The following is a 23,268-nucleotide window of genomic DNA, read 5'->3' as shown; positions in this document are numbered from 1 at the left end:
CACAAGGAGGCCTAGGGGAGGTTCTCTCTGGGCAGAGGAGCCTCCAGGGCAAATGCATGAGAGCAGGAGGGTGTCTGTGTTCAAGGGAGAGCCAGGAGGCAGCTGGGGCTGAAGGAAAAGGAATTGCGCTCAGATCCCATGTCCGGCCAGATCCTGTGGGCCTCCAAGATGTTAGAGGGGGTTGATTTTATCTCAGTAAGCTGTGGAGTCATAGGATGATACGAACAGAGGAGGACCTGCTGTGACTGCTCTCTGGAAGCGTCAGCCAGGCTGCTGTGCAGAGTCAGGAGGTGAAGGGCAAGGGAGGTGCAGAGGAGCCTGAGGGAAACAGCGCAGGGTCCAGGAGAGGCTGCTGCTTGTCTGGGGTGTGAGCAGGGAAGATAGTGGTGAGTGAGTGGATTCTTGATCTATTCTGAAAATGCATTTTACAGCATTTCCTAGAGGATTAAATCTCAGTTATGAGAAAGGGTGAAGAAGGACTGCAAAATTTGAGATTTGCAAGTAAACATGGGGCGCCTACAGTGGGAATGAGGGGACTCTGGAAGGAGCATGTTTCAGGAGGCATCGCCATCAGCATTTGGTTTAGGGACATGGCAACTGAGTTGTGTTTACTAGTCTAGGGTTTAGGTGAGATGACTTGACTGGAGAAATAGATGGAAGTGGTGACACCATATAAATGATGTTTAGAGCCTTGAGAACAGATGAGGTCACAGATGAGGGGAGAATTGGCTGCAGAAGCAGAGGGACGGGGACTGAATCCTGAATCCCCTGCACTATGGGAACCGATCAGACCACACACCTGAGCAGACAGCACCATTCTGATGTCTAGATGGCACATGGAAAGGGGTCCTGAAAGACATGAAGCAATGTCTTTTACCTGCACTCCTCTTAGAGACAGAAGGTCTGGAATAGACTTATAGCATGGTCGGTGCTGATCTTCAGATCGGACGTTTCATAGCAGGAACACAGATCTGGATTCCCACCCTGCTGTGCACCAGCCTCAAATGTATGGCTTGTTCGTAACAGACTCCCAGACTCTGAGCCCTACACTCTAGATGGTGGATCTGGGAAGAATCCTGAGTACTTTGTAACAATCTCTACAAGCAGTCCTGAGCAGACTGGGATCCACTGACTTTAAAGATCTGAGAATGTTAAGGTGGGGAGGGGTCTTAAACACACATTTAAATGTTTTTTTCCTGAGAGGAAAAAGACAAAACATTTGGTGCGAGTTACATGTTATTTCTGTCATGTGATATCACCAGGCTTAAAATTTAGGAAATGATTATCAGCTCACCATAAAGGGAGTCCCTGAGTTGCTAAGAGAGTAGATCTAAATTTTCTCAACACATGCAGAAAAGGTAATTATGGGACATGATTCAGTTGTCAGATAATGCTATGGTGGTGATTATTTTGCAGTACAGAAGTGTATCAAATCAACAATTGTACACCATAAACTGACTCAGTATTGTATATCAATCATAATAAAGCAGAAGGAAAAGTCTCTGAATCCTTGCTCTCTGAGATTTCCCTACAGGTATTCTTAGGTAGTTCTGGGTGGGGAAAAAAATTTTCAAATTGTTGTGGTTTTGGGTTTATTTCAGGGAAAACCACTGAACAGCCCTGAGGCCACAGCTGGGAACAGAATCCTCAACCCCACCCTGGTTGGGTCCCACCCAGGAACCCCTTCCCCTGCAGGTGAGCACAGATACCCCTGTTCACAGCACTGTCAGCCCTGATGTTGGACAGTGGACCCTGTGGTAGACCTGCTCTCTGCTGCTCCTGACAGCTGGCTGATACCCTGCCACCTCTGCCCTGTGTGCCACGTGTGCCTAAGGCATTCAGTGTACTTCCAGTCTCTCTGTGGCACCATGTCCTAAGGAAGAGTCCAGCATGTGGTAACCTGCCTGATGGAGCCTCAGCCTCTTTCTACCTGCAGGAATATTTAGGAAGCAAGGTTTTCTGTCTAATGGAGGAAGCTGTCTGCCTTCCACCAAGATCATCAAGTGTGAAATTCCCCTCATTTGGGAAGAGGGTACAGTTTCTGGGGTTGGAGAAGGAGAGTGAGGGAGGGGAAAAGAATGACAAATTTCAATTTTTTTGAGCAGTGATCTAGATCAGAACTTGGTTTGCTACATTGTAACCAGTCAAGTTGGGTGAATGAATCAAGGATGTCTTTCAACTTCTTCTGTGATGTTGCAATATGAGGGCCAGTTTCTGTCTGCTCTAGTTTGTACTCTCAGATAAGCAGAGTGCACTTCTGAATAATGAAATGATTACTCAAAATGTCCTCCAGCTGCCGCTGTCTCTTTCCAGGCTTAAAAAAGATCTGGGACTCCCCGGGTGGTCCAGTGGTTAAGAATCCACCTTGCAGTGCAGAGGAAGTGGGTTCAATCCCTGCTCGGGGAACTAAGATTCCACATGCTGTGGAGCAACTAGGCCAGCATACGGCAATCATGAGGCCTGGCACCACTTAGAAGGTCCTTGTGCCTCAAAGAGCCCTCATGGTGCAACAAAGGTCCTGCATGCAGCAACTTGATATTGTCAAATAAATAAATATTAAGAAAATTATTAAAAAAAAAAAAGAAGATCTATAGTCTTCATGGGACCCATACAGATATACTGACATTTTATTGCATGTTAACTTTTGTAAGTTAGGCAATGCCAAAGAACGTTCAAACTACTGCACTATAGCTCTCATCTCACATGCTAGCAAAGTAACACTCAAAATTCTCCAAGCTAGGCTTCAACAGTATGCGAACCTAGAACTTCCAGATGTACAAGCTGGATTTAGAAAAGGCAGAGGAACCAGAGATCAAAATCCCAACATCCGTTGGATCATAGAAAAAGCAAGAGAGTTCCAGAAAAACATCTACTTCACCTTTGTTGACTATGCCAAAGCCTTTGACTGGGTGGATCACAACGAACTGTGGAAAATTCTTCGAGAGATGGGAATATTAGAATACCTCACCTGCCTCCTGAGAAACCTCTTTGCAGGCCAAGAGGCAGCAATTAGAACCAGACATGGAACAACATACTGGTTCCAAATTGGGAAAGGAGGACATCCAGGCTATATATTGTCACCCTGCTTATTTAACTTATATGCAGAGTGAAAAGTGAAAGTGGCTCAGTCATGTCTCTTTGTGACCCCATGGACTGTCCGTGGAATTCTCTAGGCCAGAATACTGGGGTGGGTAGCCTTTCCCTTCTCCAGGGGATCTTCCCGACCCAGGAATCGAACCGCAGTCTCCTGCATTGCACGCGGATTCTTTACCAACTGAGCCTCAGGGAAGTCCTATATGCAGAGTATATCATGCAAAATGCTGCACAAGCTGGATGAAGCACAAGCTGGAATGAAGATTGCCAGAAGAAATATCAATAACCACAAATATGCAGATGACACCACGCTTAGGGCAGAAAGCGAAGAGGAACTGAGGAGCTTCTTGATGACAGTGGAGGAGAGTGAAAAAGTAGGCTTAAAACTCAGCATTCAGAAAACTAAGATCATGGCATCCAGTCCCATCATTTCATGGCAAATAAATGAGGAAACAATGGAAACAGTGACAGACTTTATTTTGGGGTGCTCCAAATCACTGCAGATGGTGACTGCAGCCATGAAATTGAAAGATGCTTGAAACTCAAAGAAGAAAAGCTATGGCCAACCTAGACAGCATATTTAAAAGCAGAGACATTATTTTGCCAACAAAGGTCCATCTAGTCAAAGCTATGGTTTTTCCAGTAAAAAAAAAATTCTCACATCATGAAGGGATGTGAGAGTTGGACCATAAAGAAGGCTGAGCACCAGAGAATTGATGCTCTTGGAGTGTGGTGTTGGAGAAGACTCTTGAGAGTTCCTTGGACTGCAAGGAGATCCAACCAGTCCATCCTAAAGGAAATCAGTCCTGAATATTCACTGGAAGGACTGATGCTGAAGCTAAAGCTCCAATACTTTGGCCACATCACGCAAAAAGCTGACTCACTGGAAAAGACCCTGATGCTAGTCAAGATTGAAGGCAGCAGGAGAAGGGGATGACAGAGGATGAGATGGTTGGATGGCATCACCGACTCAATGGACATGAGCTTGAGCAAACTCCGGGAGTTGGTGATGGACAGGGAAGCCTGAAGTGCTGCAGTCCATGGGGTTGCAAAGAGTTGGATGTGACTGAGTGACTGAACTGAACTTTTGCATTTCTTTGTATATGCATTTTTATGGGGAAAGTATCTATAAAATTGATCAACTTACATGTGACCCACACACATGTCTTTTAAAAGTACTAGTTTAGACACCACACTATAATCTCTGCTGCTGCTAAGCTGCGTCAGTCATGTCCGACTCTGTGCAACCCCAGAGACGGCAGCCCACCAGGCTCCCCCGTCCCTGGGATTCTCCAGGCAAGAACACTGGAGTGGGTTGCCATTTCCTCTCCAATGCATGAAAGTGAAAAGTGAAAGTGAAGTCGCTCAGTCGTGTCCAACTCTTAGCGACCCCGTGGACTGCAGCCTACCAGGCTCCTCCATCCATGGGATCCCCCAGGCAAGAGTACTGGAGTGGGGTGCCATTGCCTTCTCCGTATAATCTCTAGTCCATGAGAACTAATAATCGAACAGTCTTAGCAAATCCAATGACATGATAAAAAAGCTCATCTTTTTCTTGGCAGTTGCCAGTCGAGCTCAAGATAAGGTAGTTTACTTGCTTATGGTCACTTTCAATGTCTGTATGTTTCTTATTGTGAGCCGATAACAAGCATGTCACAAACCAGCACTGGCTCACAAAAGAGATAAAGTATCATTGGTTTAGGTGGACTTGTATTCAGGCAACTACGATGGTGCCAGAAAAATAGCAGGATTGAAAAAATAGGCCTTGGAGATTCCATTTTTAGTAACATGGTTGGCCTGGTTTTGAGGCTTACTTGTCCAGTTAAAGGAAATAAAAATAACAGGTTAAATATAAAAAGCTTCCATAAGTATTTATTCTCTATTCCAAGAGAATAAATGTTTAGGCCAAAATATAAATGTGGGCAATATTTCAGAGGGAGAAGTTGTTTTTATCCTTAGGGCATTAGCCAAATCTGGAAAAAATCTTCCCTTTGGTTTGCTCAAGCTTATGAGCTGTGATAGGAAATGTAACCCAGAGCTTATTCATGTGGGGAGCATAAGTGACATCCCCTCCTTGAAGATCCAGAAACCAAGATTCATATCCTTGGAGACATGTGGAGAGTTTGGAAGCATGGAACCTGCTAGTGGGAATAAAAATGGTGTTGGAAAACAATCTGCAAGTTCTTCCAAGTTTGAACCTAGTGTTACTCTGTTGCTGCTGCTGCTGCTGCTGCTGCTGTTAAGTCGCTTCAGTCGTGTCCAACTCTTAGCGACCCCATGGACTGTAGCCCACCAGGCTCCTCCATCCATGGGATTTTCCAGGCAAGAGTACTGGAGTGGGTTGCCATTGCCTTCTCCAAGTGTTACTCTAGGGCTCATAAATTCCATTCCTAGGTATTTACCTTGGAGAAATGAAAATGGCAGTCCACACTACCATGTTTATAGCTGACACTCACAGCAGCATTAATCATGATAGCCAAACAGCAGAAATAACTCAAATCTCCATCACTTCATGAATAACTTAGTAAAAGTGATACAAAGCTGCATTGGAAAATTATTTGAAAATGAGAAGAAGGAAGTACAGATATCTAGTACATGGATGCCTAGCATAGGTGAACTTGAATACATTATGCTCTGCAAAAGAAAACAAGAATAAAAGATGATATTAATTGCTCTTTCAGCCATCTTGGACCCTGTGAAGGCCTGCTGGGAACGGGACTTCTAAAATGACAAATATGTCCGGAAGGCTGTGGTCCAAGGCCATTTTTGCTGGCTATAAATGGGGTCTATGGAACCAAAGGGAACACACTGCTCTCCTGAAAATTGAAGGTGTATATGCTCGAGATGAAATTGAATTCTATTTAGGCAAGAGATGTGCTTATGTGTACAAAGCAAAGAACAACACAGTAACTCCTGGTGGAAAACCTAACAAAACCAGAGTAATCTGGGGAAAGATAACTCAAGCTCATGGAAACAGTGGCATGGTTAGTGCCAAATTCCAAAGCAACCTTCCTGCTAAGGCCATTGGACACAGAATTCGTGTGATGCTGTACCCTTCAAGAATTTAAACTTCTTGAAAATAAATAAAAGTGTGGATTTGTAAAAAAAAAAAAAAAAAAAAAGATGATATTAATTGTTGGATTTTATTAATAGGATTTATAAGCAAATCCCTTAGACAGAAAGTAGCTTAATGTTTGTCTAGAGATGAGGGAAATGTTGAAGGGAAATAGGGGCTGACTGCCCAGGAATAAATTGGTACCTCAATGCATGCTCAGTTGCTCGTTCATGTCCAACTCTGGGACCTCTTGGACTGTAGCCTGCGAGGCTCCTCTGTCCATGGAATTTTCCAGGCAAGTATACTGGAATCAGTTGCCATTTCCTTCTTCAAGGGATCTTCCCAACACAGGGATTGAACCCATGTCTCCTGATTCTCTTGCACTGTAGGCAGATTCTTTACCACTGAGCCACCTGGGAAGTTGGTACCTGGATAACAATATTCTAAAAACGCTTCTGGGTGTTAAAAACCTTTCAAAATTGATTGTGACAATGCTCAACCTCTCTGTGAATACGCTATAGTTGATTCTTTTCAGTAGGTGAATTATATTTCAATATTGTTGGGAAGATCCCCTGGAGAAAGGAATGGCTACACACTCCTGTATTCTGGCCTGGAGAATTCCATGGGCTGTATACTCCATGGGGTTGCAAAGAGTCGGACACAACTGAGCGACTTTCACCTTAAGTTTTTCTAAAAAATGCTGTGTTGTTGTTGCTCAGTCGCCTAGTCGTGTCTGACTCTTTGAAACCCTGTGGACTGCAGCATGCCAGGCCTCCTTGGCCCTCACCATCTAATGAAGTCTGCCCAAGTTCATGTCCATTGCATCAGTGATTCCATTCTGCCATCTCATCCTCTGAGGCCCTCTTCTCCTTCTGCCCTCAATCTTTCCCTACATCAGGGACTTTTCCAATGAGTCAGTTATTCACAGAAGGTGAACAAAATACTGAAACGTCAGCTTCAGCATCTGTCCTTCCAATGAGTATTCAGAGTTGACTTCCTTTAAGATTGACTGTTTGATCTCTCTGCTGTTCAAGGGACTCTGAGGAGTCTTCTGCAGCACCACAGTTCAAAAGTATCAATCCTCTGGTGCTCTACCTTCTTTATGGTCCAGCTCTCACAACCATACATGACCACTGGGAAGACCATAACTTGACTATACAGACCTTTGTTGGCAGAGTGATGTCTCTGCTTTTCAACACATTGTCATAGCTTTCCTGCCAAGAGGCGATCATACTCCAATTTTATGGATGCAGTCACGATCTGCAGTGATTTTTGAGCCCAAGAAGAGGAAATCTTTCTGTGGAAAGCTCTTAAAGAGATGGGAGTACCAGACCACCTTATCTGTCTCCTTAGAAACCTGTCTGTGGGTCAAGAAGCAACAATTAGAACACTGTGTAGAACAACAGAGTGGCTCAGGATGGAGAGAGTATGACAAGGTGACAACAGAGCTTTCCACAGTTTGTCATAATCCACACAGTCAAAGGCTTTAGTGTAGTCGATGAAACAGAGGTAGATGTTTTTCTGAAATTCCCTTGTTTTCTCTGTGATACAGCGAATGTTGGCAATTTGATGTCGAGTTCCTCTGCCTTTTCTAAATCCAGCTTAGACATCTGGAAGTTCTTGGTCCGCATTATTCTGAGGCCCAGCATTCAAGATTTTAAACATGGCCTTACTAGCTTGTGTTCTTGTTCAGTTGCTCAGTCGTGTCTGACTCTTTGCAGGCCCATGGACTGCAGCACGCTAGTGCTGTTCTTCCCTGTCCCTCACCATCTCCCGGAGCTTGCTCAAACTCATATCCATTAAGTCAGTCATGCCATTCAACCATCTCATCCTCTGTCGTCCACTTTTCCTCCTGCCTTCAATCTTGCCCAGCATCAAGGTCTTGTCTAATGAGTTGGCTCTTTGTATCAGGTGGCCAAAGTATTGGAGCTTCGCTTCAGCCATCAGTCCTTCCAATAAATAGTCAGGGTTGATTTCCTTTAGGATTGACTGGTTTGATCTCCTTACAGTCCAAGAGACTCTCAAGAGTCTTCTCCAACACTACAGTTCGAAAGCATCAATTGTTTGGCACTCAGCCTTCTTTATGGTCCAACTTTCACATCCCCACATGATTACTTAAAAAACCATAGCTTTGACTAGACAGACCTTTGTTGGCAAAGTAATGTCTCTGCTTTTCAATATACTGTCTAGGTTGGTCATAGCTTTACTTCCAAGCAGCAAATATCTTTTAATTTCATGGCTTTTAATTTCATCCATCTGCAGTGATTTTGGAGCCCAAGAAAATAAAGTCTGTCACTGTGTCTATTGTTTCCCCATCTGTTTACCATGAAGTGATGGGACCAGATGCCATAATCTTAGTTTTTTGAATGTTGAGTTTTAAATCAGCTTTTTAACTCTTCTTTCACCTTCATCACGAGGCTCTTTAGTTTCTCTTCACTTTTTGCCATAAGGATGGTGTCATCTGCATATCCGAGGTTATTGATATTTCTCCCTCAATCTTGATTCCAGCTTGTGCTTCATCTAGCCTGGAATTTTGCATGATGTACTCTACATATAAGTTAAATAAGCAGGGTGACAATGTAGAGCTTTGATGTATCTTTCCTGATTTGGCATCAGTCTGTTGTTCCATGTCCAGTTCTAGCTTTTGCTTTTGGCCTCCATACAGTTTTTTCAGGGGGCAAGTAAGGTGGTCTGATATTCCCATCTCTTTGAGAAATTTCCATAGTTTGTTGTGATCCACACAGTCAAAGGCTTTAACATTATCAATGAAGCAGAAATAGATGTTTATCTGAAATTCTCTTGCTTTTTCTATGATCCAATGGATGTTGGCACATTGACCTCTGGTTCCTCTGCCTTTTCTAAATCCAGCCTGAACATCTGCATGGGAGATGAGTGCAACTGTCCGATGGTTTGAACATTCTTTAGTACTGCCCTTCTTGGGAAGTGGGATGAGAATTGACCTCTTCCAGTCCTGTGCCACAGCTGGGCCTTCCAGATTTGCTGACATATTGAGTGCAACACTTTGAGAGCATCATCTTTTAGGGTTATGAATAGCTCTACTGGAATTCCATTGCATCCACTAGCTTTATTGACAGCAGTGCTTCCTCAGGCCTGCTTGACTTCACACTCCAGAATGTCTGGCTCTGGGTGACTGACCACATCATCATGGATATCCAGTTCTTTTTTGTACAGTTCTTCCCTGTATTCTTTCCATCTCTTTTTGGTCTCTTCTGCTTACACTAGGTCTCAGTCCTGTCTCTCTTTTATTGGGCTCATCTTTGGGAAGAATGTTCCCTTGATATTTCCAATTTTTCGGAAGAGATCTCTAGTCTTTCCCCTTCACTTCTTTTCCTCTATTTTTAAGCATTGTTCATTGAAGAAGGCCTACTTGTCTCTCCTTGTTATTCTTTGGAACTCTGCATTTAGTTGGATATATCTTTCCCTTTCTCCCTTGCTTTTCACTTCTTTCTTCAACTATTTGTAAAGAATCCTCAGATAACCATTTGCCTTCTTGCTTTTCTTTTCCTTGAGATGGGTTTGTTCACTGCTCCTGAACAGTATTACAGACCTCTGTCCATAGTTCTTCAGGCACACTGTTTACTGATCTAACCCCTTGAATCTATTCATCACCTCCACTGCATATGTATAGGGGATTTGATTTAAGTCATATCTGACTGTCCTAGTGGTTTTCCCCGCTTTCTGTGGCTTAAGCCTGAATTTTACTATAAGAAGCTGATTATCTGAGCCACAGTCAACTCCAGGTCTTGTTTTTGCTGACTGTATACAGTTTCTCCATCTTCAACTACAAGGAATATAATCTGATTTCAGTTTAGCCATTTGGTGATGTCCATGTGTAAAGTCATCTCTTGTGTGGTGAAGGAAAGGTATTTGCTATGACCAGTGTATTCTCTTGGTATAATTCAGTTAGCCTTCGCCCTGGGTCATTTTATACTCCAAGGCCAAACCTGCCTGTTACTCCAGGTGACCCTTGACTTCCTACTTTTGCATTCGAATCCCCAATGATGAATACATTTTTTTTCGGTGTTAGTTCTAGAAGGTTTTCTAAGTCTTTATAGAACTGATCAACGTCAGGTTCTTCAGCATCAACAGTAGGGGCATAGACTTGGATTACCATGATGTTGAATGGCTTGCCTTGGAAATGAACTGAGATCATTCTGTCATTTTTGAGGTTGCTCCCAATTACTGCATTTCAGACTCTTTTGTTGATAATGAGAGCTACTTCATTACTTCTATGGGATTCTTGCCCACAGTAGTAGATATAATGGTCATTTGAATTAAATTTGCCCATTCCCGTCCATTTAAGTTCACTGATTCCTAAGATGCTGATGTTTATTCTTACCATCCCCTGCTTGACCATGTCCAATTTACCTTGATTCATAGACCTGATATTCCAGGTTCCTATGCAATATTTAAGAAGAGATGGCAAGAATACACAGAAGAACTGTACAAAAAAGATCTTCACGACCCAGATAATCACGATGGTGTGATCACTGACCTAGAGCCAGACATCCTGGAGTGTGAAGTCAAGTGGGCCTTAGAAAGCATCACTATGAACAAAGCTAGTGGAGGTGATGGAATTCTAGTTGAGCTATTCCAAATCCTGAAAGATGATGCTGTGAAAGTGCTGCACTCAATATGCCAGCACATTTGGAAAACTCAGCAGTGGCCACAGGACTGGAAAAGGTCAGTTTTCATTCCAATCCCAAAGAAAGGCAATGCCAAAGAATGCTCAAACTACCACACAATTGCACTCATCTCACATGCTAGTAAAGTAATGCTCAAAATTCTCCAAGCCAGGCTTCAGCAATATGTGAACCGTGAACTTCCTGATGTTCAAGCTGGTTTTAGAAAAGGCAGAGGAACCAGAGATCAAATTGCTAACATCCGCTGGATCATGGAAAAAGCAAGAGAGTTCCAGAAAAACATCTATTTCTGCTTTATTGACTATGCCAAAGCCTTTGACTGTGTGGATCACAATAAACTGTGGAAAATTCTGAAAGAGATGGGAATACCAGACCACCTGATCTGCTTCTTGAGAAATTTGTATGCAGGTCAGGAAGCAACAGTTAGAACTGGACATGGAACAACAGACTGCTTCCAAATAGGAAAAGGAGTACGTCAAGGCTGTATATTGTCACCCTGTTTATTTAACTTATATGCAGAGTACATCAAGAGAAACGCTGGACTGGAAGAAACACAAGCTGGAATCTAGATTGCCTGGAGAAATATCAATAACCTCAGATATGCAGATGACATCACCCTTATGGCAGAAAGTGAAGAGGAACTCAAAAGCCTCTTGATGAAAGTGAAAGTGGAGAGTGAAAAAGTGGGCTTAAAGCTCAACATTCAGAAAACGAAGATCATGGCATCCGGTCCCATCACTTCATGGGAAATAGATGGGGAAACAGTGGAAACAGTGTCAGACTTTATTTTTCTGGGCTCCAAAATCACTACAGATGGTAACTGCAGCCATGAAATTAAAAGACGCTTACTCCTTAGAAGAAAAGTTATGACCAACCTAGACAGCATATTCAAAAGCAGAGACATTACTTTGCCAACAAAGGTTCGTCTAGTCAAGGCTATGGTTTTTCCTGTGGTCATTATGGATGTGAGAGTTGGACTTGAAGAAGGCTGAGCGCCGAAGAACTGATGCTTTTGAAATGTGGTGTTGGAGAAGACTCTTGAGAGTCCCTTGGACTGCAAGGAGATCCAACCAGTCCATTCTGAAGGAGATCAGCCCTGGGAGTTCTTTGGAAGGAATGATGCTAAATCTGAAACTCCAGTACTTTGGCCACCTCATGCGAAGAGTTGACTCATTGGAAAAGACTCTGATGCTGGGAAGGATTGGGGGCAAGAGGAGAAGGGGATGACAGAGGATGAGATGGCTGAATGGCATCACTGACTGGATGGACGTGAGTCTGAGTGAACTCCGGGAGTTGGTGATGGACAGGGAGGCCTGGCGTGCTGCGATTCATGGGGTCGCAAAGAGTCAGACATGACTGAGCAACTGATCTGATCTGATCTAATGCAATACTGTTCTTTGCAGCATCAGATTTTATTTTCATCCCCCGACAGATCCACAACTGAGCATCACTTCTGCTTTGGCCCAGCCGCTTCATTCTTTCTGGGGCTCTTAGTAGGTCTCTGCTCTTCCCCTGTAGTATATTGGACACCTTCCAACCTAGGGGACTCATCTTTCATTGTCATACCTTTTTGTCTTTTAATACAGTTCATGAGGTTCTCATGGCAGTATACTGGGGTGGTTTGCCATTTCCTCCTCCAGTGGATCACATTTTGTCAGAACTCTCCACAGTGACCCATCCATCTTGGGTAGCCCTACACAGAATGGTTCATAGCTTCACTTCAAGCCCCTCTGCCAGAACAAGTACTATGGCTCACGTTAAATGAAGCACTGATGCCTGGACCATCATGGCAATTGTACAGAAAGTCATGAAAAAACTCAGAGAAGTAGGCATGCTGGTATAAACACAAAACTGGGAGGAAAAAAAAAAAAAAAAGCTCAGGTAACTATTTCCAGAAGGAAAGTGTTTATCAGACAATAGGCAATGAACAAGTGAGCAGTATTAACCTCGCTGTCCTGTGTAGGCAGAGCTGATCTAGGAGATAGGACTACAGCAGCAGCGGGGATAATAGGATCCCAGAAAGCAGGGGAAGAGTTGACAGCAAGGCAGGAACAAGGACCAAATTTATGAACTAACCAACAATGTCAGGATAGAAGCAGGATATTCTAACTGTAAGAGGTTTGTGGAAATGGTTAATAGACTGTGATGTTTCTAGAGGCAAGGAAGATGGACAGGCAACAAGAGTGTTTCTTAGTATTATATTAATAGATCAAAATGAATGAGTTGAAGGCTGAGGTTAGCTGCCTAGTAGAAAGTTACCATCCTTTATCTAATTTCCAGACCTGAGCCAATTCCTACACCCAGAACTCACTTCCTGAACCTAAGCGAACCTAAGTACCCTGAGGACATACCCTGCAATACATAGCAGTTGTGTTCAACAGTAATTCCCCACATCATTCCATGTGGGAACCAATGGCCATTGTTCTTATTTCACTCACTGATGAAAGGGAACATCTAGATCCTTCTAGGTCTATGGATACAAGTCAGATTTGACCCTGATACCTGCCTGCACTCACGTATCCCCAGTATAAGTGAGGCATATGGGGAACAGAAAATAACGTGCATCCTGTCTTAGGGCCATATATATCTCATGGCTTCTCTGTATCTACACATTCTCTTGGTGGCAATTTCTTCACCTAGAGTCATGGCTATAGACATATTTAGAGTTGGCAAGAACCCGCATGTTGATTTTTGTGTGGGTGTGTGTGTGGAGTAAAAGTAAGAAAGGTTTAGTGGAAGACCCTGAAAAAGCCTTCAAAGCTCAGCCAAGACAGAGTATTAAAAGCAATATTGTGTCCTGGGGATAATGAAAGAAGTTCATGTCATCCTCAAAGACTTACAGGATGCAAGCGTGGTGATCACATCATATCCAGTTAATTCACCACTGTGGTTCTTGCGGAACCATAGTCGCCAGTGATAATGAGACAACTCTAACTCTCAGCCTGGCTTCTTACTGTCTTTTCATTTTCTACCTTTATGTTTCTACCTACAAAGTTCTCTCATTTAATTCCAAAAACCTGGACGATTGCACTAATATTTTTGGAACATAATTTTGATCTGGATACCTGTGGAGTGAGTTCCAAATCCTTGGACTTGAACTCTCTACTTATTTAAGTTTCTGCATTCCTATCCTCAGTTCTGTGAGAAGCCAGATGATCCCAAAGTCATCCTGTGGTTGGCAGATCTAAGGTGCTCCCAGTGTTCCCTCCTCTGGTAGACATGCCCCTGAATAATACTCACTTTTGGAACATCAGCTGGACTAGTGACTCTCTGGTAACAATTAGGAGATTAATAAATGTACATTTTGGGATTACAGGGAAAAAGATATGAGGGACCCATGGATGCACATTATTTCATTTTCCCCATATGCCCCACTTATACTGAGGATTCAGCTGTCTCAAGACTGTCTGTCCAGGCCAGGCTAGGGAAGCAGAGATTCCAGAAGGAGCATAAGTGACCTGCATTCCTTTCCCACCTGAGAAGTTCCTCCTCTAGGTCTCAGCCTCCGCAGGCCCTGCCCTCAGACAGGAGAACAAGGAGGAAGAGACCACCAGCAGAGATTCTCATCCTGTCTGGAATGTGAAGGAAACTGTCTGTAAAGAGGACAGGAAGGAAAGTGAAGAGACAAACACCCCCACATGGATACCTGGTGACCAAACCCTCCCCTGTCAGACCCCACAGCTGGGAAGATGAGGAAGGTAACATCTCCAGGCTCCCTGTGCTGCCCCCCACCCTCAGCCCAGCTCCCCCTTCCTCCAGCTCACAGTAATGTCCCGGGAGCCAGGGGTGACACTGTAAATACATCTCTGCTCATCTCACAACAGACCATCATGAACTCACACTCCTGGGAGTCCTGTTCTCCCGATATGTATTAATTCACTGTGTGCAGCAGAACCCAAGTAACACTGGTCTCACAGGAAGGAAGCTGGTGTGTGTCTCCAGAATACTTAAAAATATGAAGTTCCCATTGGTAAAGAGGCAAAGAATTTGAGTCTTTTGTATGAAGGATACCTTCTTATCAGGGCCATGACATATCATGAATAGATGACATCTAAAGGAAAAGCTAAAAGTTGTGTCAACTGCAAAGGTTTAACGAATAAAGAAATAAATGTGTGCTAATAACTGACTGCTTTTGTACTAAGACCTGGCTACAGGCTAAAAAACCACAGGCTTCACTGTCCCTTTTCAAAAGAAAAAAAGGCATTTTGAATGCTAACAGCATTAACTGCTGGGTTTTGAACAGAAAGAAGGTGTAGACTGAGCCAATCTCTTATTTGACTTGCTGCTGCTGCTAAGTCACTTCAGTCGTGTCCGACTCTGTGCGACCCCATAGATGGCAGCCCACCAGGCTCCCTTGTGCCTGGGGTTCTCCAGGCAAAAACACTGGAGTGGGTTGCCATTTCCTTCTCCAATGCATGAAAGTGAAAAGTGAAAGTGAAGTCGTTCAGTTGTGTCAGACTCTTAGCGACCCCATGGACTGCAGCCTACCAGGCTCCTCTGTCCATGGGGTTTTCCAGGCAAGAGTACTAGAGTGGGGTGCCATTGCCTTCTCCCTATTTGACTTGAGTAGTTCTTTAAAATACTTTATATTCCATTTATATTATGTTTATATTTTAGGTATGTTTATATAAACATCTTTTTGTTCAAAAGTTAGTAAAAATATGCTGTTTAGTAAACAATGAGAAATTCAACTTTTAACTTTATAATTAAGAATTCTAAACCTTATGTGGTGAGGGTGCAGTTACCGCACGATGTGAAGTAGAATACTATCATGACATATTTTTTGAAAGTATTATGGAATTTTTCAAACCTACATAAAAATAGAGGCAATATCATGAACCACTTGGCTTCAACAATTATCAACATGTTAGTTTATTTTATCTATTCCTTCCCCCGTACTTTCTTTTTTAACTCAAATATTTTAAAGCAAATTGCAGGCATGTTTTAGTTTACTTGACCATATTTAAACTCCTTGATTTTCTCAAAGGTGTTTTTTGGCAGTTGAGTTGTAGGAATCTAGATGCAAACAAAGTCCATACTATTAAGGAAAAAAATTCCAAACTTGGACACAGACAAACTGATGGCTGTGTGTCCTTTCTGTGTAACACTGGAGTGTTTGCCAACAGGCCCGTGGAAGGATTATCTCATTCTCTAGTGTAGCTTTACTGTGACTTGTTATTTTAAAGTATTTGGTGTACTCTTTGGAGAAGGCAATGGCACCCCACTCCAGTACTCTTGCCTGGAAAATCCCATGGACGAAGAAGCCTGGTAGGCTGCAGTCCATGGGGTCGCTAAGAGTCGGACACGACTGAGCGAGCGACTTCACTTTCACTTTTCACTTGCATGCATTGGAGAAGGAAATGGCAACCCACTCCAGTGTTTTTGCCTGGAGAATCCCAGGGACGAGGGAGCCTGGTGGGCTGCCGTCTATGGGGTTGCACAGAGTCGGACACTACTGAAGTGACTTAGCAGCAGTGTACTCTTTAAGGGTAGATGTGAATTTATAGAAAAATGACATAGATGCAAATGCTTCTTGGTAAATAGCAATGTAAATGAATATTGGTCAGTAGAGATATAAAAGATGTATGTCCAGTGCCCACATATATTGAATCTTTTGAATTATTTTTGCAGTAATTCTTTTTTTACTGGTTCCCTTTATCCTTCCTTGATAAATGCTCACTTGGTATGTATATAGGACCATTATTTTTAAGTTTCTAAAAATTATACTTTGACAATACATTGTGTTTTATTATTATGTCTTTTAATCCTCCTCTTATTTATAGCAATCCACCCTCCCTTTAGCTTCATACTATTAATTTGCTGAAGAAACCAGTTCATTTATCCTGTAAAATGTTCCAGTCTGGATTTATCTGGATTCCTCATAATGTCCATTAACTTGTATCTCTATCTTTTGTATTTCTTGTAGTTCATTCTTAGATCTAGAGGCTCTATCAGATCTGGGTCCCATTTATTAAGGCAAGAAATATTTCATAAGTGCTCCTGTAACTACTGCCACACACAAAGAGGTATATGACCTCCACCCCACTTTGAATGATGGAAAGTTTGATGAAAGGTTCAGGTATTGTCATGCTCATCACTCCTTCCCCATGGGATTTGTTATGAATTTATTATTTCTCAGCTCCAAAATTGCACCTGAGCCCTTTAAATATTTTTCCTTTGCCAGCAGGCAGAGAGCTTTGGCACTAGAGGGCAGTAGAGAGTCATTGCAGGAAAACGATTTTGGCTTCCTGTTTTTTGTTTTTTTTTTTTTTAACTTTACAATATTGTATTGGTTTTGCCATATATCAACATGAATCCGCCACAGGTATACACGTGTTCCCCATCCTGAACCCTCTTCCCTCCTCCCTCCACGTAGCAACCCTCTGGGTCGTCCCAGAGCACCAGCCCCAGGCATCCAGTATCCTGCATCTAACCTGGACTGGCTTCCTGTGTTACACGTACCTTCTCAGAGTTTCTGGCTTGTCTTGATTTTTTTTGATTAAGAGAAGCTCTTCATTCTAAAGTAGCCAAATTTATTGGTCTTTATGTTGTGGACTCTGTGTCTAGTTTAATAAATTCTTTCCTATCCTGAGATCACAAAAATAATCTCCAATATTTTAAAAGTTTTGTCTTTCAAATTTAAGCATTTAGTATGTCTGGATTAATTCATTTTTATGTTTGGAGCAAGATATGGATTTGTTTCTCTCTTTCCTTGATGGTTATCTGATTATCCCAGGACCATCTATTGCATAGCTCTTCCTTGCCCCACTGCCAGCTCTAATCGTATGCTATTTATCCATTTAGTTATTCTCCAATACTTATTGACCACCTACTTTGTGCTAAGTCCTTTCATAGATGCTGGGGCTCCAGCAGAACAAGACAGACAAAAATTTCATGGGAACTAGCATTCAATTGGGGGAAGACAAACAATGGACGAAATATAAATTAAATATTTGTTATGTTATGTGTTGATAAAAGAGCCCTATGGCCAGTTCACACAGCAAGGGAAAACAAAATAGACTGAAAGATGAAAAAAATGCTCAACCTAACTCATAATAAAGAAGAAGCAAATAAAATAACTAGACAAGGAATTTTTTTTTTTTTTTGGCTGTCAGAATGGCAAAAATTGAAAAGTTTGGCATGTACTTGATTGGCAAGGCTGTGGAGAAACAAGCCCTCCTTTCATTTATTGCTTGTAGAATCCAACTTAGGACAAACATTTAGAAAAACAATTGGCAGTGCATGTCAAAATTGTAGATGTATATACCCTTTAAACCCTGCAATTCCACAGTTCTACTTCTTGGAATTCTTTCTACAGATATGCTTGTATACATGCAAAACATAATAAAATTTTTTCATTGCAGTTTGTCTTAAAGATTGGGAATAATCCATGCATCCATCAGTTTTAGACTGGCTAAAATTTTATGCACACACGCACACACACAGGAATACTACGCAATGAAAAACTAATCACAATGCAGGAGTTCTCTGCGTACTTTGGTAAGGTCTCAAAGATATATTGCAAGTGGAAAGAGTAAGGTGAAAAACTGTAGAATAGGTTATCTTTGTGTTTAAAAAAAAAAAAAAAAAACAGAGAGATGGGAACCAAGAATCTCCTGATATTTTCATAGCTGGAAAGTACACAAGAAACCAAAGAAGGTGGTTCCCTATTTGGGATTGAGGCTTGAACTGGATAGATGGTGGGCGGGATTGTAAGCAAGACCCTTCAGTGTCTCTACTGTGGCAAAGAGTGCTTCTTACGGCAAATAAACAAGGGAATGGTGTCAGCATAATGTGGAATCTGCATTGTGTCGCGTGTATCTGTCTCAGTACGTGAATGTTTTGCCCTGAGTAGCAGCAGCTGAATGCAAAGTTCCAAATGCAATAGAGCCGAACAAGCTGAGGGAATATGATGCTTAGATGATGCCGTTCATCATGGCGTCTCCTTCCTCTCCACTTAGTTGGACTCACTGTCTTGAAGGGCTTATGAAATAATTATCCTGATCTTCAAGAATTTTTTGAGGACAAGACTAGTAAGGTGCTGCTGCAGTCTGATTCTACACAGGAGCGGCAACAACTTTTTTTGCTGATGTGCTCCTCAAAAGCACAGGAGAAAAATGTCATCAGGCTGCCTTACAAGAGCTTTCCTAGGTGTCTTCTGCTGAGATGCATTTGCAGTGATAGAAAAAGATGATTGTGGTGTAGTCTGTGCTTTGTGGGAGACGATTGTAACTCTGTAAGCTGATTCTAAATGAAAGAAGGTAGTAAGACAGCCCAGAAATACTAGTGCAAAAGAAACAACCACAAACAATGAGCCAAAGCCACCAGCATCGCACCTACTTTTTATACAAAGTCTCAGCTGCTTATCCTGCGGCTTCTGTTGGTGATGACCCCCTGCTTTGTTTCCATAAACCACCAGCTTCCATCTTTCCTCACCTAGGCAAAGTAGCTTTACCTCTTTTTGTTTTCAATAATGGTAAAGTCCTTTACCTCATATTATAACCTTTGTCTATTAGCTGTTTAACGAGTTTTTTTAAAATGATGCTAGTGTTTTTATTTGGATTGTTATGGATTGTTTTGTTACTGTTATGGTTACCAAAATGTGGAGATTCTGAGCTGTTTGGCAAAACTCTATTTTCCTCATAAACCCTGTTATTTCCGTGGTTTTATATGTGTACCATCAGATTTTAGAATCATGTGAGTCCCTTGCTATTCAAAATTTTTAAACAAAGAAAATGAATAAACTATAGGAAGATTTAAAAATTAAAAAGTCTATACTCCCACCACAGTAGAACTAACACATGGCAGGATGAGAACGCCAAGTTGGAGAAGGACACTTTCCCTTTGACCAGAGGATCAGCCTTCCTTGTGGCCCATGGACAGCTGGCAGCTGCTGTGCAAAGGCCTGTCCTGCTCCACAGGGAGAAAGTTCATGAGGTCCAAAGGCTGGGCACTGGCAGGTGCTGGAAGAATCTCATTGCCAGAGACTCTGGGGAGGTTGATTACAGATGCCCAACATTCTGTGAGGCCCAAACACGACAGGGAGACCAATGGCAGGACTTTTTTTTTTTTTTTAATATATATTTATTTATTTGGCTACCCTGGGTCTTAGAAGCAGAACGCAGGATCTTCGATCTTTATTGTAGCACACAGGATCTTTAGTAACAGCATAAGGGATCTATAGTTCCCAGACCAGGGATCAAACCTGGGCCCTCTGCACTGGGAGTGCAGAGTCTTAGCCACTGGACCGCCAGGGAAGTTCCAGCACTTCTTTATTGTTGCTTTTGCAACTTCTTGTTATTAATACCAGAGTCCCCTTCAAATTTTGTTATTTATCTGGGAATTTGGTAGAAATGTGCTGCCCCCTGTATCCAAACAGATTAATCAGATACTGGCAGGAGGGTGAGGGCACTGTTTTTTTTAGTTGGAGGCTGTAGGGCTAACAGGTTATCCTCTGGGTTGTGGAATGTCTCTTCTGGCTCTACCTAAATGACTCCTAAGGAAGACACAGAACCCCGGGTTTTATCTTCACTCAAGGCCCACCCAGCCTTAACCAGAGGCTCTAGGAGAGAGTCTGTTCCTTGTCTATTCCAGCTTCTATTGATTCTAGTGTTTCTTGAATAGTGACTGTGTCACTTGAAGCTCTGCCCCTGTCTTCACATTGCCTCTTCCTTTTCTCCATGTTTCTCTTATAAGGACATTTGGATTGGATTTAGGGTCTACCCTGGTAGTCCAGGATGGCCTCATCTCAAGGTGTTTTTTCCAAATAAGTTAAACTTCACAGGTTCTGGGGATTCAAATGTAGGCATGTCTTTTTTTGGGGTGGTGGCCACCATTCAACCCACCACTGGGGAGGACAGCCCATAACAGGAAAGAGTGGGCCATTTCTCTAATCAAGAAAATGCAGAGGAATCTGAGTAGTCAAGTCTTTATCTGGCTTTGGTGGCAGGATAATGCTGGCTTCACTGATTAGGCTGTCTGGTCTAGAAGTAGTAGAGATGTAAGTTTCATGCAAAAATGTTTTTTCATGACTACTCTGATCTTTTTTATCTTTTGTGCCCCTTTTTGGTTTTGGGATATATATTTGTCCTCACAAATCTGAATTCAATTAGGGAGGTTATATGTGACAAGACAGGATTAGCTGGTTATATGTGACACTGCACTTGCCAACATGTATGCTTCAGATCAGATCAGATCAGTCACTCAGTCGTGTCTGACTCTTTGTGACCCCATGAATCGCAGCACACCAGGCCTCCCTGTCCATCACCAACTTCCGGAGTTCACTGAGACTCACGTCCATCCAGTCAGCGATGCCATCCAGCCATCTCATCCTCTGTCGTCCCCTTCTCCTCCTGCCACCAATCCCTCCCAGCATCAGAGTCTTTTCCAATGAGTCAACTCTTCGCATGAGGTGGCCAGAGTACTGGAGTTTCAGCTTTAGCATCATTCCTTCCAAAGAAATCCCAGGGCTGATCTCCTTCAGAATGGACTGATTGGATCTCCTTGAAGTCCAAAGGACTCTCAAGAGTCTTCTCCAACACCACAATTCAAAAGCATCAATTCTTCGGTGCTCAGCCTTCTTCACAGTCCAACTCTCACATCCATATATGACCACAGGAAAAACCATAGCCTTGACTAGACGAAACTTTTTGGCAAAGTAATGTCTCTGCTTTTAAATATGCTATCTAGGTTGGTCATAACTTTTCTTCCAAGGAGTAAGCGTCTTTTAATTTCGTGGCTACAGTCACCATCTGCAGTGATTTTGGAGCCCAGAAAAATAAAGTCTGACACTGTTTCCACTGTTTCCCCATCTATTCCCCATGAAGTGGTGGGACCGGATGCCACGATCTTCGTTTTTTGAATGTTGAGCTTTAAGCCAACTTTTTCACTCTCCACTTTCACTTTCATCAAAAGGCTTTTGAGTTCCTCTTCACTTTCTGCCATAAGGGTGATGTCATCTGCATATCTGAGGTTATTGATATTTCTCCCGGAAATCTTGATTCTAGCTTGTGTTTCTTCCAGTCCAGCGTTTCTCATGATGTACTCTGCATATAAGTTAAATAAACAAGGTGACAATATACAGCCTTGACGAACTCCTTTTCCTATTTGGAACCAGTCTGTTGTTCCATGTCCAGTTCTAACTGTTGCTTCCTGACCTGCATACAGATTTCTCAAGAGGCAGATAAGGTGGTCTGGTATTCCCATCTCTTTCAGAATTTTCCATAGTTTATTGTGATCCACACAGTCAAAGGCTTTGGCATAGTCAATAAAGCAGAAATAGATGTTTTTCGGGAACTCTCTTGCTTTTTCCATGATCCAGTGGATGTTGGCAATTTGATCTCTGGTTCCTCTGCTTTTTCTAAAACCAGCTTGAACAAATGGAAGTTCATGGTTCACATATTGCTGAAGCCTGGCTTGGAGAATTTTGAGCATTACTTTACTAGCGTGTGAGATGAATGCAGTTGTGTGGTAGTTTGAGCATTCTTTGGCTTTGCCTTTCTTTGGGATTGGAATGAAAACTGACCTTTTCCAGTCCTGTGGCCACTGCTGAGTTTTCCACATTTGCTGGCATATTGAGTGCAGCACTTTCACAGCATCATCTTTCAGGATTTGGAATAGCTCAACTAGAATTCCATCACCTCCACTAGCTTTGTTCGTAGTGATGCTTTCTAAGGCCCCCTTGACTTCACATTCCAGGATGTCTGGCTCTAGGTCAGTGATCACACCATCGTGATTATCTGGGTCATGAAGATCTTTTTTGTACAGTTCTTCTGTGTATTCTTGCCATCTCTTCTTAATATCTTCTGCTTCTGTTAGGTCCATACCATTTCTGTCCTTTATCGAGCTCATCTTTGCATGAAATGTTCCTTTGGTATCTCTGGGGTTCCTATATGAAGGCACTAAGACTTCAGGGGAAAATATCAAAGAATTCTGAGATATCAGTGGGTATGGCTGTCCAGATTGGTGGGACTCCAGTGCTCCATGAGCTCTCCAAAATGCTGGGATTTTGAGAGGGGTGGAGCACTCAGGATTTTCAAAGGGGCAAAGGCAAATGAATGGTGAAAACCAAGAAGCACCTGCCTCTGGATGGATGAACCCCGCCTCGGGCTGCCCCCTGCACCTACCGCCGCAGTACAAAGGGTAAGGTCTTCACTTTTAGGTCCAGGAAACCAGAGGCCTGCCTGGGAGCAAGAGGGTCCCACGTTGCCAGGCGACCATAGGGTTCACCTGAGGTAGCCCACAGGGACTTGGTAGACGTGAGGGCCGTCATCTTGGCCAGTTGTTCTGCACTGCATTATTTTCATTCTTCTGACTGATTTGTAAAATAGGCCTATCAGTGTCTTTGAGCCCTGCCTCACAAGACTGTTGAGGATCACAACACGGTACAAACAACACTTATTTTAAAAGCATTCGCATCCCCTGGTGAATCCCCCTGGTGTCTCTGGGTTTTCCTTG

General features: G+C 42.7%; 1 pseudogene; it reads left to right on the top strand.

Moving 5' to 3' along the window:
- The first annotated feature begins 5,764 nt into the window (after positions 1–5,764).
- On the top strand, positions 5,765–6,215 carry LOC100295296 (60S ribosomal protein L35a pseudogene; annotated as a pseudogene).
- Positions 6,216–23,268: the final 17,053 nt, after the last annotated feature.

The sequence above is a fragment of the Bos taurus genome, chromosome 23, assembly GCF_002263795.3.
Source record: "Bos taurus isolate L1 Dominette 01449 registration number 42190680 breed Hereford chromosome 23, ARS-UCD2.0, whole genome shotgun sequence".
Taxonomy (NCBI): domain Eukaryota; kingdom Metazoa; phylum Chordata; class Mammalia; order Artiodactyla; family Bovidae; genus Bos; species Bos taurus.
This window is presented reverse-complemented; position numbering and strand designations above follow the sequence as displayed.